The 15,769-nt window shown below is 38.0% G+C and overlaps 1 long non-coding RNA gene across 1 annotated transcript; it reads right to left on the bottom strand.

Moving 5' to 3' along the window:
• Positions 1 to 1,691: 1,691 nt before the first annotated feature.
• On the bottom strand, positions 1,692 to 15,266 carry LOC125963116 (uncharacterized). Its single transcript, XR_007474892.1, has 2 exons — positions 15,149 to 15,266; positions 1,692 to 2,136 (listed from the first exon to the last, which is right to left on the bottom strand). It is a non-coding gene; the product is annotated as an uncharacterized LOC125963116 (long non-coding RNA).
• Between the last annotated feature and the right edge of the window lie 503 nt (positions 15,267 to 15,769).

The following is a 15,769-nucleotide window of genomic DNA, read 5'->3' as shown; positions in this document are numbered from 1 at the left end:
ATATATGTCCATGCCACTCTCTCACTTCGTCCCATCTCACCCTTCCCCCTCCCCAAGTCTTCAAGTCCATTCTCTACGTCTGCGTCTTTATTCCTGTCCTGCCCCTAGGTTCTTCAGAACCATTTTTTAATTTTTAGATTCCATATATATGTGTTAGCATATGGTGTTTGTCTTTTTCTTTCTGACTTGCTTCACTCTGTATGACAGACTCTAGGTCCATCCACCTCACTACAAATAACTCAGTTTTGTTTCTTTTTATGGCTGCATCTCTTGTCTTTAGAGAAAAATTTCTTAGGTACAAGAGGGTAAAAGATACAGTAGAAATTAAAGGTCTGATAATAGAATTCAAGGAACTTGAAAAAGGACTTGATCATGAAGAGAAGTCGAGAATGTGCCACGGGCAGCTCTGTGCCAATTTTGGGTTTTGCTTTTTGCGAAATTGCATGCAACTCTTACCCAGGATAATTGTATTCTCCTGTAGCTGAGTTATAACTGAAAGAACCAGAGTAAATCATAGGAAAGAATACTGAAGTAAGGGCATTTTAGTTTTGATTTGACTATTTACTTGCTGTGTGACCCAACTGAGCTGCAGTTTCATTACCTATAGAATGAGGAAATATATATGCCTTTCCTATGTCACAGAAATATTAAGTCCCAACAAGATAATGGATTGGGGAATGCTGTGAAAATTATAAATGTATGAAAACATAAGTGATTATTGTTTCTGGAAGAAGGAATACAACCAAGATATCCCCTTATCCAACCTTCTTGTCTCTTTTCAAGGTGTAAGGGAGCCTAGGAATTCAGTAGTTGCATTTATAAACACCTTAGGTATAGGAAGCTTTTTCCTACTGAGGATAACTGACTCAACTCCCACATATCAGTCAGGGGCCATACATAAGTAAAAAGTAACTTCAAAAATTTTAATGGTTTTGTTTGTGAAGAAAAGAAGATGATTTTAAAATATTCAATCTAACTTTTTCTTTGTGAACTTAAATACACTTATTTTAAAATTTATTTATTTATTGAAATATAGTTGATTTACAGTATTATATTAGTTGCAGGTGTACAACATAGTGATTCAATATTTTTATAGCTTATACTCCATTTAAAGTTACTAGAAAACAATGGTTATATTTCCCTGTGCTGTACAACATATCCTTCTTGCTTATCTATTTTATACACAGTAGTTTGTATCTCTTAATCCCGTACCATTATCTTGCTCCTCTCTCCTTCCCTCTCTCCACTGGTAACCACCAGTTTGTTCTCTATATCTGTGAGTCTGCTTCTCTTTTGTTATATACATTCATTTTATTTTTTAGATTCCACATATCAGTGATAACATAGAGTATTCGTCTTTCTCTGTCTGACTTATTTCACTAAGCCTAATATCCTCTAGGTCCATCCAAGTTGTTGCAAATGGCAGAATTTCATTCTTTTTGTTGGATGATTAATATTCCATTGTGTGTATATACCACGTCTTTATCTATTCATCTGTTGATGTACACTTAAGTTGCTTCCATTATTTACAGTCTTGGGTACTGTAAATAGTGCTGGTATGAACACTGGGGTGCATGTATCTTCTCAGATTAGTGTTTTCATAAAAACACCTATTTTTTTTAAAAGAGGAAGCTTAATCCTCCTTAATATAACACTTGATGCACAAAAAACGTAATTTATTTTTTAACATCTTTATTGGAGTATAATTGCTTTACAATGGTGTGTTAGTTTCTGCTTTATAACAGTGAATCAGTTATACATATACATATGTTCCCATATCTCTTCCCTCTTGCGTCTCCCTCCCTCCCACCCTCCCTATCCCACCCCTCTAGGTGGTCACAAAGCACCGAGTTGATCTCCCTGTGCTATGCGGCTGCTTCCCACTAGCTATCTATTTTACGTCTGGTAGTGTATATATGTCCATGCCACTCTCTCACTTTGTCCCAGCTTACCCTTCCCCCTCCCCATATCCTCAAGTCCATTCTCTAGTAGGTCTGTGTCTTTATTCCCATCTTACCCCTAAGTTCTTCATGACATTTTTTTCCTTAGATTCCATATATATGTGTTAGCATATGGTATTTGTCTTTCTCTTTCTGACTCACTTCACTCTGTATGACAGACTCTAGGTCCATCCACCTCACTACAAATAACTCAATTTCGTTTCTTTTTATGGTTGAGTAATATTCCATTGTATATATGTGCCACATCTTCTTTATCCATTCATCCGATGATGGACACTTATGTTGTTTCCATCTCCTGGCTATTGTAAATAGAGCTGCAATGAACATTTTGGTACATGACTCTTTTTGAATTATGGTTTTCTCAGGGTATATGCCCAGTAGTGGGATTGCTGGGTCATATGGTAGTTCTATTTGTAGTAAAAAACGTAATTTAAAATACACAATAATCTAAGTTGTTTGCATAGCTAGAAATGTGGTTTTCTAACTCTCCTAAATACTGATATCTATATTTACATTTATGTATATTATTAAAAGTAAGGCCAATTTATTTAATAACTTGATGAAACTAAGGATATTAAACATAAAACTAATGTTAAGTTTGTAGTTCAGGGTAAAGACTGAGAGATAGGAAGTGAGAGATGAAAATAAGGAATGGAGAAAAGAAGGCAGAGAGAAGAGAGAAGATCAATATCAAGAATGAGGTATAGAAGAGAATAATTTTGTTGTGGTATAAGAGGGTAGAACTAGAACTGGAAGACAGTTAAAAGAGAGGCAGATTTCAGCTGAGTAGGAGGACAGATTTTCTGTCTACATCAGCGATCCCCAACCGTTTTGGCACCAGGGACCAGTTTCGTGGAAGGCAATTTTTCCACGGACTGGTGGGTGGGGGATGGTTTCGAGATGATTCAAGTGCGTTACATTTATTGTGCACTTTATTTCTATTATTACTATATTGTAATATATAATGAAATAATTATACAACTCACCATAATGCAGAATCAGTGGAAGCCCTGAGCTTGTTTTCCTGCAACTAGATGGTCCCATCGGGGGGTGATGGGAGACAGTGACACCCGAAGTGTGTTGCTTATGTTCAGTCTTCTCCGTGATCTCGTTTTGGTTGCTGTCACTACAGAAAACCCTGCTTCACAAAGATAGGATGTTGGAAATGGAAGCAGGCTTTTCAGTGCTTTCATGGCAATCTCAGGATATTCTGCCCTGACTTTAATCCAGAACGTATGGAGATTTGAAGTTGTCTCAGACATACTTTTAAGGTCACAGTCATTTGTGATCTCAAGCAGTTGATCCTCTTCTAGTGTGGACAAAGTCGATTCACCTGGCTTATTCACAAATGGGTCACGGATCCATTCCTTCCCAGTTCGGGGGTCTTTTGTGGTTGTAAAGTAATGCTCAAACTCTTGAAAGCTGAGATAGGTGGTCGTGCACCAGCTGGGAGAAAGAAGGCCCTGGCACAGTCTCTTCCAAAATCTCTGCTAATGTTTGAAACATGTCAAAAATCCCAATGTTCATATTCATCGCCCCCATAATTACAGTTTGGCTTTGAATGCAGCCACTTTATCTGCAGACTTGAACACAGTTGTAGTTCTTCCCTGAAGTGACAGATTGAGTTCATTGAGCAGGTTGAATATGTCACACAAGTAAGCAAGTTTTGCGACCCATTCTTTGTCACTGAAATGTGCTGCCAGTGGTGACTGTTTTTCTAAAAGAAATCTGTGCAGTGGCTCTTGTAACTCAAAAACTCTGGCCAGTCATCTACCTTTAGAAAGCCGTCTCACTTCTGCGAATAAGAGATGACATGTGTGCTCTGTGTCCATCTCCTCACAGAGCTGCACAAACAGACGCGAGTTAAGGGCATGTACTTTAATGTGGCTGATAATTTTAATCACATCCTGCAAAATGTTAAGTTCAGTTGACATTTTTCAGGTAGCCAGCATTTTTCTCTGGATGACACAGTGCATAGACCCACATTCAGAAGCGACCTCTTTGACCTGAGTAGTGAAACCAGAAAGCTGTCCAGTCATGGCAGCCATTCTGTCCATGCATATACCGACAGAAATGACTAATTCAGTTTTCTTGATATGTAATCATTCAAAGACTTGAATAGTTCTGTAGCTGTGGTGTTGGTTGGCAACAAAAGTGCATATAACATATCCTCATGCACATCCTCCTGAAAAATATATCACACAAAAACAAGCATTGTTGCCTTGTTGTCAACATCAGTAGACTTGTCAACCTGGATTGCATACCACAGTGACTCATTAATCTTCTCTAACAAGCGTGCCTCAGTATCCTCTGCTATTTCATCAATTTGTCTAGTTATAGTGCTAGCCAAAAAGAAACACATGCCACCTTTTGAACTGCATCCTCTCCTAAAAGTTCACGACAAATGTCCTTAGCAGCAGGCAGGATCAACTCTTCACCAATAGTAAAGGGCTTCTTAGCTTTAGCAATGCGGTTAGCCACTAAGAATGGTGCTCTCAGTGCAGACACATTTGATCAAGTGGTGGCCTTCAATAATTCTTCTGTTCTTTGTGTTCATGTTTTTTCTTTTGAAAAACTCCAGAGGCTTGTCTTTTAATGCAGGGTGCTTGGTCTCCATGTGGTGAAGCAGTTTTGAAGGCTTCATGGCTTCGTTGGATAGCCGGTCACTGCATATTATACAAGGTGGGCTTGGAGAATGTGAATCACCTGTTGCAACGAACCCGTAATTTAAATAGGACTCTTGGTATTTTCTTTTCAATGCAGCTTTCTTTTTGTTGGCAGTCTTAGAGTCTTCCACTGTCTCATCATTGTCTCATCATTCTCTTTTCAAAGAAGCTCTCCAGCGACGTTTGTTTTTTATTCATTTTGGCTAGGGTTAGCTTGTGGGCTTAGCAAAACTGTGACAAGTGCACAGTGTAGGAAAGAGGTGAGGACGGAAGTGGTAAATAAAATAATGGGTGGGCCACCACGTGGACTGAAATAAGTGTCAGATTCTGACTTAAAGCCTGCCACCAGATGCAGCTGTACAATTGAAGTACATCAACTCACTTGCCACTGTAAAGCCTGCCACCAGATGCAGCTTAATTGTCACTTGCCACTCACTGATAGGGTTTTGATATGAGTCTGCAAGCAATTGATTTATTATGTTCTCTGTGCAGTCAAACCTCTCTGCTAATGATAATCTGTATTTGCAGCTGCTCCCCAGCGCTAGCATCACTGCCTCAGCTCCACCTCAGGTCATCAGGCATTAGATTCTCATAAGGAGCGTGCAACCTAGATCTCTCGCATGTGAAGTTCACAGTAGGGTTTGCGCTCCTATGAGAATCTAATGCCGCCGCTGATCTGACAAGAGGGGGAGTTCAGGTGCTAATGAGAGTGATGGGGAGTGGCTGTAAATACAGATGAAGCCTCGCTTGCTCACCCACCGCTCACCTCCTGCTGTGCAGCCCGGTTCATAACAGGCCACAGACCAGTACAAGTCCATGGCCTGGGGGTTGGGGACCCCTGGTCTAGATAACTAGAGTTATCTAATATGATGGAATAAGCAGTTTCATGAATTAGTGAGCTTACTCCCTCACTGATGCAACACTCAATTTCAGCCTGGTTATCAGTACAGTAGGGGGATCTCCCATATTAGACCATAGCCTGAACTAGGCCAAGTCTATACAACTGTGAGAATCTATAATGCCATAATTATGAGAGAGAAGAAATGGAAGAAAGAAACAAGGGCATAGAGAAGGCAGGAAAGAGAAGAGACAGATCTAGGAGAGGGACAGATCCAGGGAGTTAAACTAGGGGAATATGGAGGAAGAGAGTAAGCAAAGAGAGATGGAAAGAGAGAGAAAGAACCATGCCCTCAAAGGGCTGCAGGGCACTGGTTAAGTAACTTCCTCTCCTCACCAAGCTTCTAACTAGGGTTATCTTTATTACTTAGCTCCATTTCCACCCTTCCTGTTAATGCTGCTTTTATCTTTAAAACACTTTATTGAGGTATAATCGCTATACAAAAAACTGTACATATTTAATATATACAACTTGATGAGTTTGGAATAAGTATATACCTGTGAAGCCATCACCACAATCTAAGCCATAAATATATCTATCACCTCCAAGAGTTTTTTCCTTCCCTCTTTATTATTATTATTATCAGTTAGTATTTGTGATAAGAACACAAGTTCTACCCTCTCAGTAAAGATTTAAGTATAAAATACACTATAGGCTCTATGCTGTACAGTAGATCTCTAGGAATGATGATCCAGCAATCTCAGTTCTGGGTATATATCCAAAGGAATTTAAATCGGTATCTTGAAGAGATAGCTGCACTCCCATTTTCATTGCATCATTATTCACAATAGTCAAAACATGAAAGGAACCTAAATGTCCACTGGTGGATAAATGGATAAAGAAAATGTCATATGATGGAATATTATTCAGCCTTGATAAAGAAGGAAATCCTGCCACTTGCGACAACATGGATGAACTTGGAGGGCATTATGCTAAGCGAAATAAGCCAGACTAGGAAGACGAATACTAGGTGATACTGCTTATATGAGGAATCTAAAATAGTCAAACTCATTGAAGCAGAGAGTAGAATGGTGGTTGCCAGGGATGGGGGCAGGGAAGGAGAAATGAGAAGGTATTAATCAAAGGGTACGAAGTTCCAGCTATACAAGATTAGTAAGTCATCTCAGAGCTTCGATTTCCATCACACAACTGTACCTACTAGAAAGTGACCCAATGGACTACTAAGGACCAAATCCAGTGTTATTTCTCTGTCTTTAATTTCATCTAACACTTCTTACCATTCCCACCTCTTGACATTTTTTCTTCCTTTGTCTTCTAAGATCCATTTCTCTCAATTCACCTCTCACCTCTCTGATTATCCTTTTACCATGTTAGCATCTTCTTTCTAACTTCTAAATGTATGTATTTCTAAAGTTTCTGTAGCATTCAAGATAAGCTAGCTTGCTCTATAGCAACAAACAACCCTCAGATTTTGAGTGGCTTGAAACAATGAAAGTTTACTTCTTGCTCATGCTACTTTTTCATCTGTGGTGGGTCTCTGCTCATTGAAGTCACCCAGGGACCCAGACTTACTGAGGAGTCTTCTTTATGTATGCTTTAATGATTGCTGAGGCAGGAAAAAAGAGGCACATTGAATTGTGCATTGCCTCTTTAACCTTCTGCCTGGAAGTCACTTTTACTCATGTTTAGTTGGCTAAACAATCATATGGCAATGATGTCATGTATCTGGAAGGAAATAAGAACTGGATTACTTTTGAAAGACTCTAATGACTACCATATATTCCTTCCTAATTTCTGTAACTTTATTCTAGTTTTATGACTTCATCTAACTCTTGGTACTCATGACTCCAAAAACTTATAGCTAGAGGCCAGATAGCTTTGTTTTTAGCCCAAGAGTCACATGTCCATTTGGCTTCTGAAGCCCCAGACTATTGGAAAGTAAAATTAAAAAAATTAAAATGTACTTGTCACCATCCTATTTAAAACTGTCATTGTTTCTTCCCTACTTGTACTAATGGCATCTGAATTTTCCCAATAAAGCAGGTTGAGAAACTTAGTCATCATCCCTCTTTCCTTAAGTTTCCCATATCAGCCACTAACGTATCACCAAACTGCACTGTCTCTTTAATGTGGCTTTTCTGCTCCATCCCTGATAGAGATTCCCTTGTCAAAGTCTTTTCTGTACCTTTTGCACGGACTCTGTCAATAGGTTCCAAAATAGTTTTTTATCCTTTTCATCTGTCCTGGACATTTTTGCCGGAGTAATCTTATATTTTGATTATATCACTCCCTTATCCAAAACGCTTGTTTCATTCTCCACTGCCTATGCAATCAAGTCATAACTTCTTAGTCTGACATTCAGTACCTTTCATTATCCTTCATTATTTGTCCTCAACCTAACTTTCTGTCAGTTATGTTCACTGATCCTTGGTTTTCCCTTTGTTTATTTGCTCCCTATGATGTATGTACTCAATGTCCTACACCAAAACTCTCTGCCCAGGACTAAGAGGGTTCCTGGAATGGAGGACTTCAAGTGCCCAAACCTGGGGAATCCAGGCAAACTAGGATGAGTTGGCCTCCATAGATTTTCCATACTCACCATTCCCCAGACGTGCCACTTTCTATGACTTTGGTCACACAGCTCTGACCAGAATGGCTAACCATCCTATTCTCTCCATTAAAATTCTAGACATTTATTGATCAATCTCTTCCAAGAATCCTTTCTCCCAATTCAGAATTAATATTTTCCTCTAGTGTTCTCTCACAGTATTTTTGGTTTTTTCTTCCTCTGTTATAGTACATATCACTCTTTTCAATAAATTGTAGCTAATTGAGTATATATAGTACATGTTTATCTCCCTCTCTATGTTGTAAGCTTTCTGAGGGCAGAAACCACGTATCATTTATTTCCTTACCTGGTATAATGCTTTGTCCACAATAGGGGTCAATAAATACTTGTTTGACAGAAATTAGGGAGCAAAAAGAAAGATGAGAGCAAGGAAAGAAAGAAATGTGAGCACAGAGGGGGTACAGAGGGAGGAAGAGGGAGGAAGAAAGGGGAGATAGGAAAATCTCATACACTTCGAGCTCTTTTTTCCTGAGGTGATAGCAGATCCGTTCCTTTCTTACTGGTATGCCACCCAAACATTTTTCCTACTAACCATCCCCAAATAATCTATAATCTAGTTTAGTAATTGGTTTTCATTACTTCAGTAAGATTACCTAGTCCTATTTACTGTTTACCTCTTCTGGAAACATCAATTACTTACTGTTCTCTACCAGCCAACATTATACAACTGTCTATTCCCAATTTCCAGAGGCTCTTACCTCCATATCACTTTTAGCTTGTTACTATTAATCCGCCCATGGTAAGCATCCTTCACCCCACCATCTCTAACCCTAAAGCTTTAACCAGTACTAACACAAGAAAGTTTGGGTTACATCACTTCTGCCACTACCATCAGTTCCAACCCACTCATAACTTATTTCTGGGCCATGTGATACTAGGATACTCTCCTTTAAGATTACATTTGCAGAGTGAAATATTGGTGGTAAAACACTAAGGATAGAGAATTTGTTCTTACATTTTAATATCCTTAGCCTCTGTGTGCTTAAGGAGGCAAGGAATAGTGTACACTGAGAAACCATTGGTTATAGACACTTTTTTTGGCATTGATCCACCTCATGGTTCCTCTCTACTGAGCTAAACTCTCCTTCTATTTAAGTAACTTAAATTTAACAAATGAATTTTGAGCATCTGTAATGTACATTCTGTGCTACCTGTTGTGTTCTTGTAGGACTCTGCATATACTTCTATTAGAGCACTCTGTGTATTAAACTGCAGCTGTTTGTTCAGAGTTTGGTTTCCTCACGAGACTGAGAGAGAGAGTATGTCTTTTAAAGTGTATCTAGTGCTTAGTACAGTGTCAAGGACAAAAAGGGTGCTCAATAAATGTTGGAAAGATAAATATGTAGATTCTTTAAAAGAAACAGAGATAAGTGTAAGACATGGTCCCTGCTCTGGAAGTGGTCACCACCTAGCAGGTAGAAGAGGAGAGGACCTCTGAATACAAATAACTTTAAACAAGTCAGACAAACAAGTCTTGCCACTCTATTATAGAACCCAATGAACAACTGAGAGATGTATTTTGACCAGGGGATCTTGAGTTCACTTGACAGATTTATGTTTGGTTCCAAATTTCCTGTATTGTGTTCAATAGAGGCTTTTATTTTGTCTTGGAATTTCATGATTTGATGACCAGCTTCATTTTTCTGCTAGCCAATTTTTTTTCTCACCATGAAAAGGGACTAATATTAAAAATCAAAGTAGAGTTGTTTTTGTTGGGAGAAGAGGAAAAATGAGACAATAGAGGAATGGTAACTGAATTTTCTGAATCTGAAACTGATATGGATGTTCTGACAATTACTAGGCAACTTTCAGGAATATCATGATGGAGTACTAGAAGTTGGAGTTATCCTAGATAATTCAGTTATGAGGGACAATGTGGTGTTTAAGGGTGTGGGCTCTGCAGACAGACATGGGTTTGAATCTTGCCCTTGCTACTTTATGTGACCTTGGCCAAACCATCTAACTTCTCTGAGTTTTAGTTTTGTCATTTATAAAATAATTTCTACTCTAGAGTGATGTTATGGATATTAAATGAGATGGTTGATAAAACATTATCCTTGGTATACAGTAAGTACTTGATAAATTTATTTCTATTCTATTAATATTACAGGGGCCTGAATATGATGCTCAGGTGATGTAGGCATTGACTAGAAGTTGGACAAAATGGCTTTTTTAAGTTATTCCAGGCCTGAGACTCTGAGTTTATAATTCTTTGGCCGAGGGGAAAATAAACTTTACTTACCATTGCCTGTGCTGATCAGATAACCTCAAAGCCCAGACACACTGCATAATTCTCCGACAGCAATAACTCAGCTGGCAGTTCCCAGGCAGAGGTGAAGGAGAAAGTCCAATATCCGGGAAGCGCTAGGATCTACAACTTCCTGTGGTCTGCCTAGTGAAATCTGACCAGATAAGAACAGTTAATAAGAAGCTCTCGAGATATAAAAGCTCCCCTTTTATCTCTGAATGTGAATATTATTGATGTTAAATACCTGAATGGATGAGGTTAATTTGAATAGTCTTCTATTGTTGCAAGAAATATGGAAAACTGTTCAGGGAAACTTGAAAAACTCTTCTTCATACTTGTGGCATGAACTGAAAGAAATTATTTTCTTATTCTGAAAAAATGATGGCTCCACTGCCTGTGTGAGGTAGAAGCTTTTAAGGACTGGACCCAGAGACACCCCATTGTGGTATCTAAGAAGAGATCAAGTCTCATATTCTGGACCTGCCTTCTGTAACACTTTGCAAGTCATGCCAGATTCCTATCAAGGCCGAACAATTTACCTTGAGGTCCCCAGATATTTCCAACTGCCATTAATGTCTTGAATAAGAAAGCATTGCATTGCAATGAAAACATTTAATGGCTATAAATTCAATTTCCAAGAAGCTTTTCTCTTTTGGATACTCAAGGGGCAGGGTCCCTGGGCAATGACTTATTATTTCCCTTACCTGCTCTGCAATGATTACAGAGACTATCCAGGAAAATATTTTGATAACTTGATTCTCCTAGTAATCCCTCCCCCTTTTCATTTCTTGAAACAATTTTCTGAGTGTGATCACATACCCTCTTTTCTCCTTCCATCATACAGGGGTGGATTTACTATAAAATATCAGATGTTGCTTTCATGTCTCAAACTCCTTTTGTGAGCAGACCCAGGCTATGGGCCTGATAAATGTTTAGCAAGAAAGCAGCATAGCATAGTATTTGAGTGAGAGCTCTGTTGTCAGGCAAACCTGAGTTGAATTTCCAGATCTGCCACCTACTAATTGTGTGACTTCTCTGCATCTCAGTTTCTTCATCTGAAAAATAAATTGAATACAGTAATACTTATCTAATAGGGTTGTTTTGGGGATAAAATATAACAATGCACAGCAGTGCCTGATTAAAGTGTTCAGTAAATGGTAGCTACTATTATCGAGAAGCAGATCTCTTCATCAAGTTCGCAAGATGAGAGGATGTAGCTAAAGTGGTAAATGTGTATGCAAGTACTTTATGAAGTATTAGGTCATTCTGAGGGTGTACTATCAATTATTCTGTTGAGTTGGCATATCCTAAGATTAGACGTATTTATGAAGGGCTGCAACGGTAGTCCCTTAATACCCCTTCAACTTCTGGGACTATAGCTATATCAGGGTATGCTTAGACAGTAGCAATCGGGAAACTAAAATCCTAGGTCATTAAAGCAAACAGGTAGAAAAATAGCCTTTAGTTATGGTACCACAAGACAGGATAAGCAGTGGGGTATAATATCTTGTGCCTATCTTACTGTTTCACTTCTCTAGCAAAAGGTTGACAGCTCCATATTTGGCTTTTCCAAAAAACATAATAAACCCGATGAGGTGGTTGAAATGCATTTATAATTCTTGCTTTGGGGGATATGGCTTGGACAAGTTGGAAAGCAAAGTTGAAGTATTCTATGAAGAACTCCCATTCTTTTAGGAGTTGGAGACACATCTGAGACCTGCACCTGAAGGGAGAAAAAGGGAGGCTGGAAGACAGTGGGTTAGCTTCTCATACACCTGGGACTGGACTTGAAGTGCTAAGAGTATGGAATTGCTCATTTTTGTTGTTGGAGTATCAGTTGCCTACTATAAAGGTGTTTGCTGAGACAGTGAGATCTAGGTCTGAAGACACCTGCATAAACTTGAAATAGAACTTTAGGCCATCCATTAGCCTCTCTGAGACTTTTTCTTTTTCTTCCTTTAAAATTGAAGTGAGATTTACATATAGTGAGATACACTAAATGTAAAACTGAGGAATTATGAAAAATGTACATACCTATGTAACCACAACCTCAGTAAAGATATAGAATATTTCTACCCCCCCCCCCAAATTCTTTCGTGTTCCCTTCCAGTCAATCACTACTGCCACTGGCAGCCACTATTTTGTTTTATATTCCCCCAGATTAGTTTTGCCAGTTCTTGAATGTCATATGCATGGAAGCATATAGAATGCACATTTTTGTATGTAGCTTCTTTTACTTAATGTAATGTTTTTGAGATTTATCCATGTTGTTTCATGTATTAATTGCTTATGATTTCTTTTTTTTTGATTTCTTACTATTGAGGAATAGACCATTGTATGAATATATCACAATTGTTTTATCTATTCCCCTATTGATAGAATTTGAGTTGTTTCTGATTTGGAGCTATATTGAATAATGCTGCTATAAACATTCATGTACAAGTCATTTTGTCGACATTTGTTTTCACTTCTCCTGGGTAAATACCTAGGAGTCTAATGGCTGTGTCAGAGTAGATATAGGTTTAATTTTAAAGACGTTTTCAGATGTTTTTTGAAATTGTTTATAAAATTTTACATGGCCACCAGCAATATATGAGTTCCAGTTGCTTCATATCCTTGCCAATATTGGTGTTGTTGGTATTGTTAATTTTAACCATCTGGTGGTATGTGGTAGTATCTCATTGGGTTTCTAAAAAAAACTATTTTGAAATAACTTTATATTTAGAAAAATTATAATGATAGTACAAGAGAGTTCCCATACACTTTTCACCCTAACATCACCCTCCTATTGTGGTTTCAATTTACACTTCACTAATGACAAATAATGCTGAGTACATTTCATATGACTATTGGTGATTTAGAATCTTTCTTTGTGAAGTATGTGCTCAAGTCCTTTGCTTATTTTTATTGAGTTGTCTTTTTGTTATTGATTTTTAGGAGTTTCTTATATATCTCAAATGTAGTATTTTGTCAAATGTGAACATTGTGAGTATTTTCTCACAGTCAGTGGTTTGCCTTTTCCCTTCCTTAATGGTATTTTTGAAGAAGTTTTAAATTTTGATGAAGTTCAATGTATCCATTTATAAATGATTAGTGCTTTTTGTGATCTGTCCAGGAAATCTTTACCACTGCCAATGTCATAGAGATATTCTATATTTTCTTCTAGAAGCTTTACAGTTTTAACATTTACTTTGGTCTATGATCTATCTTCAATTAATTTTTTAGTATGGTGTGAGGTAAGAGTAGAGGTTCACTTTTTCCCCATATGGCATCTGTATTAGTTTTCTAGGACTGTCATAACAAATTACCACTATCTGGGTGGCTTAAAATAATAAAATTTGTTGTTTCACATTTCCAGAAGCCAGAAATCCAGAATCAAGGTGTCAACAGGTCTCTAGGGAAGAGTCCTTCCGTACCTCTTCCAGCTTTTGGTGGCTCCAGGCCATCCTTGGCTTGTGATAGCATAGCTGCAAACTCTGCCTCCATCTTCACATGGCCTTCTTCGCTATGTCTCTTGTTCTCTCCTCTTCTTGTAAGAACATCAGGCATTGGATTTAGGGCCCATTCTAAATCCAGTATCATCATCCTGAGATCCTTAACTAATTACATCTGCAAAGAAACTTTCTCCAAATAACATCACATTCTGAGGTTCTGAGTGAAGATAATTTTTTTGTGGGGGAGAGATACTAATCAACCCACTGCAATTTCCAATTGTTCCTCCACCATTTCTTGGAAAGACTATCTTTTTACCACCAAATTACCTTGTAATCTTTGTCAAAATTCAATAGCTCTTGTAGGTGAGGCTCCAGTTCTGTACTCCGTATTCTAATCTGTTGTTCTATTTGCTCATGCTTAAAGCAGTACTTAGCTCTAGAGTAAGTCCTAAAATCAGGTAGTGTGAGTCATCCAACTTTGTTTTCTTTTTCAAAATTGTTTGGCTATTCTAGATTCTTCGTTTTTGATATATATATATTAGAAAAAATTGTTAACTTCTACAAAAACTCCTTTTGGGATTTTGACTAGATTGTGTGGAACTTATAGAGGAGTGTGGGGAGAATTAACATCTCATAGAAATGAAATTGATTAATTGCTATTTGCAAATAAGGACAGTTTTCCAGTTCGATGGCCTTTATTTTATTTTCTTGCCATATTTTGCTAGCAAGAACCTCTAGTACTATATTGAATATAAAGTGGTGAGAGTTAACACCTTTAACTGCTTCCTAAACTCAGCTGGAAATAATTCAGTATTTCACCTGATGGTGGTAACTGTAAAGGTTTTGTTGCTGTTGTTGTTTATTTATTTATTTATTGTGTTATTTTATTTTATTATTATTATTTGTAACATCTTTGTTAGAGTATAATTGCTTTACACTGGTGTGTCAGTTTCTGCTTTATAACAAACTGAATCAGTTATACATATACATATGTCCCCATATCCCTTCCCTCTTGCGTCTCCCTCCCACCCTCCCTATCCCACCCCTCTAGGTGGTCACAGAGCACCGAGCTGATCTCCCTGTGCTATGTGGCTGCTTCCCACTAGCTATCTATTTTACGTTTGGTAGTGTATATATGTCCATGCCACTCTCTCACTTTGTCCCAGCTTACCCTTCCCCCTCCCCGTATCCTCAAGTCCATTCTTTAGTAGGTCTGCATCTTTATTCCCGTCTTGCCCCTAGGTTCTTCTGACCATTTTTTTTTTAGATTCCATATATATATTAGCATACAGTATTTGTTTTTCTCTTTCTGACTTACTTCACTCTGTATGACACTCTTAAGTCCATCCACCTCACTACAAATAACTCAGTTTCGTTTCTTTTTATGGCTGAGTAATATTCCATTGTATATATGTGCCACATCTTCTTTATCCATTCATCTGTCGATGGACGCTTAGGATGCTTCCATGTCCTGGCTATTGTAAATAGAGCAGCAATGAACATTGTGGTACATGACTCTTTTTGAATTATGGTTTTCTCAGGGTATATGCCCAGTAGTGGGATTCCTGGGTCATATGGCAGTTCTATTTTTACTTTTTTAAGGAACCTCCATACTATTCTTCATAGTGGCTGTATGAATGTACATTCCCACCAACAGTGCATGAGAGTTCCCTTTTCTCCACAGCCTCTCCAGCATTTATTGTTTGTAGATTTTTTAATGATGGCCATTCTCACTGGTGTGAGATGATATCGCATCATAGCTTTGATTTGCATTTCTCTAATGATTAATGATTTATTCTTTTGGATATTAAATCTAACTTGCATCCCTGTGCTAAACATACATAGTCATTATGTAGTACCCTCTTAATATATTAAACTGTATTCAAATTGCTAAATAGTTTTGAGGATCTTTGCATCTGTGTCCTGGGGGAAGATTTGTCTGTTGTTTTTCTTTGCAGTGTCATTGTCTGAC

This window comes from Orcinus orca, chromosome X, assembly GCF_937001465.1.
Source record: "Orcinus orca chromosome X, mOrcOrc1.1, whole genome shotgun sequence".
NCBI classification, from domain to species: domain Eukaryota; kingdom Metazoa; phylum Chordata; class Mammalia; order Artiodactyla; family Delphinidae; genus Orcinus; species Orcinus orca.
Note: the sequence above shows the minus strand (reverse complement) of the source record. Positions and strands in the feature narration are given on the sequence as shown.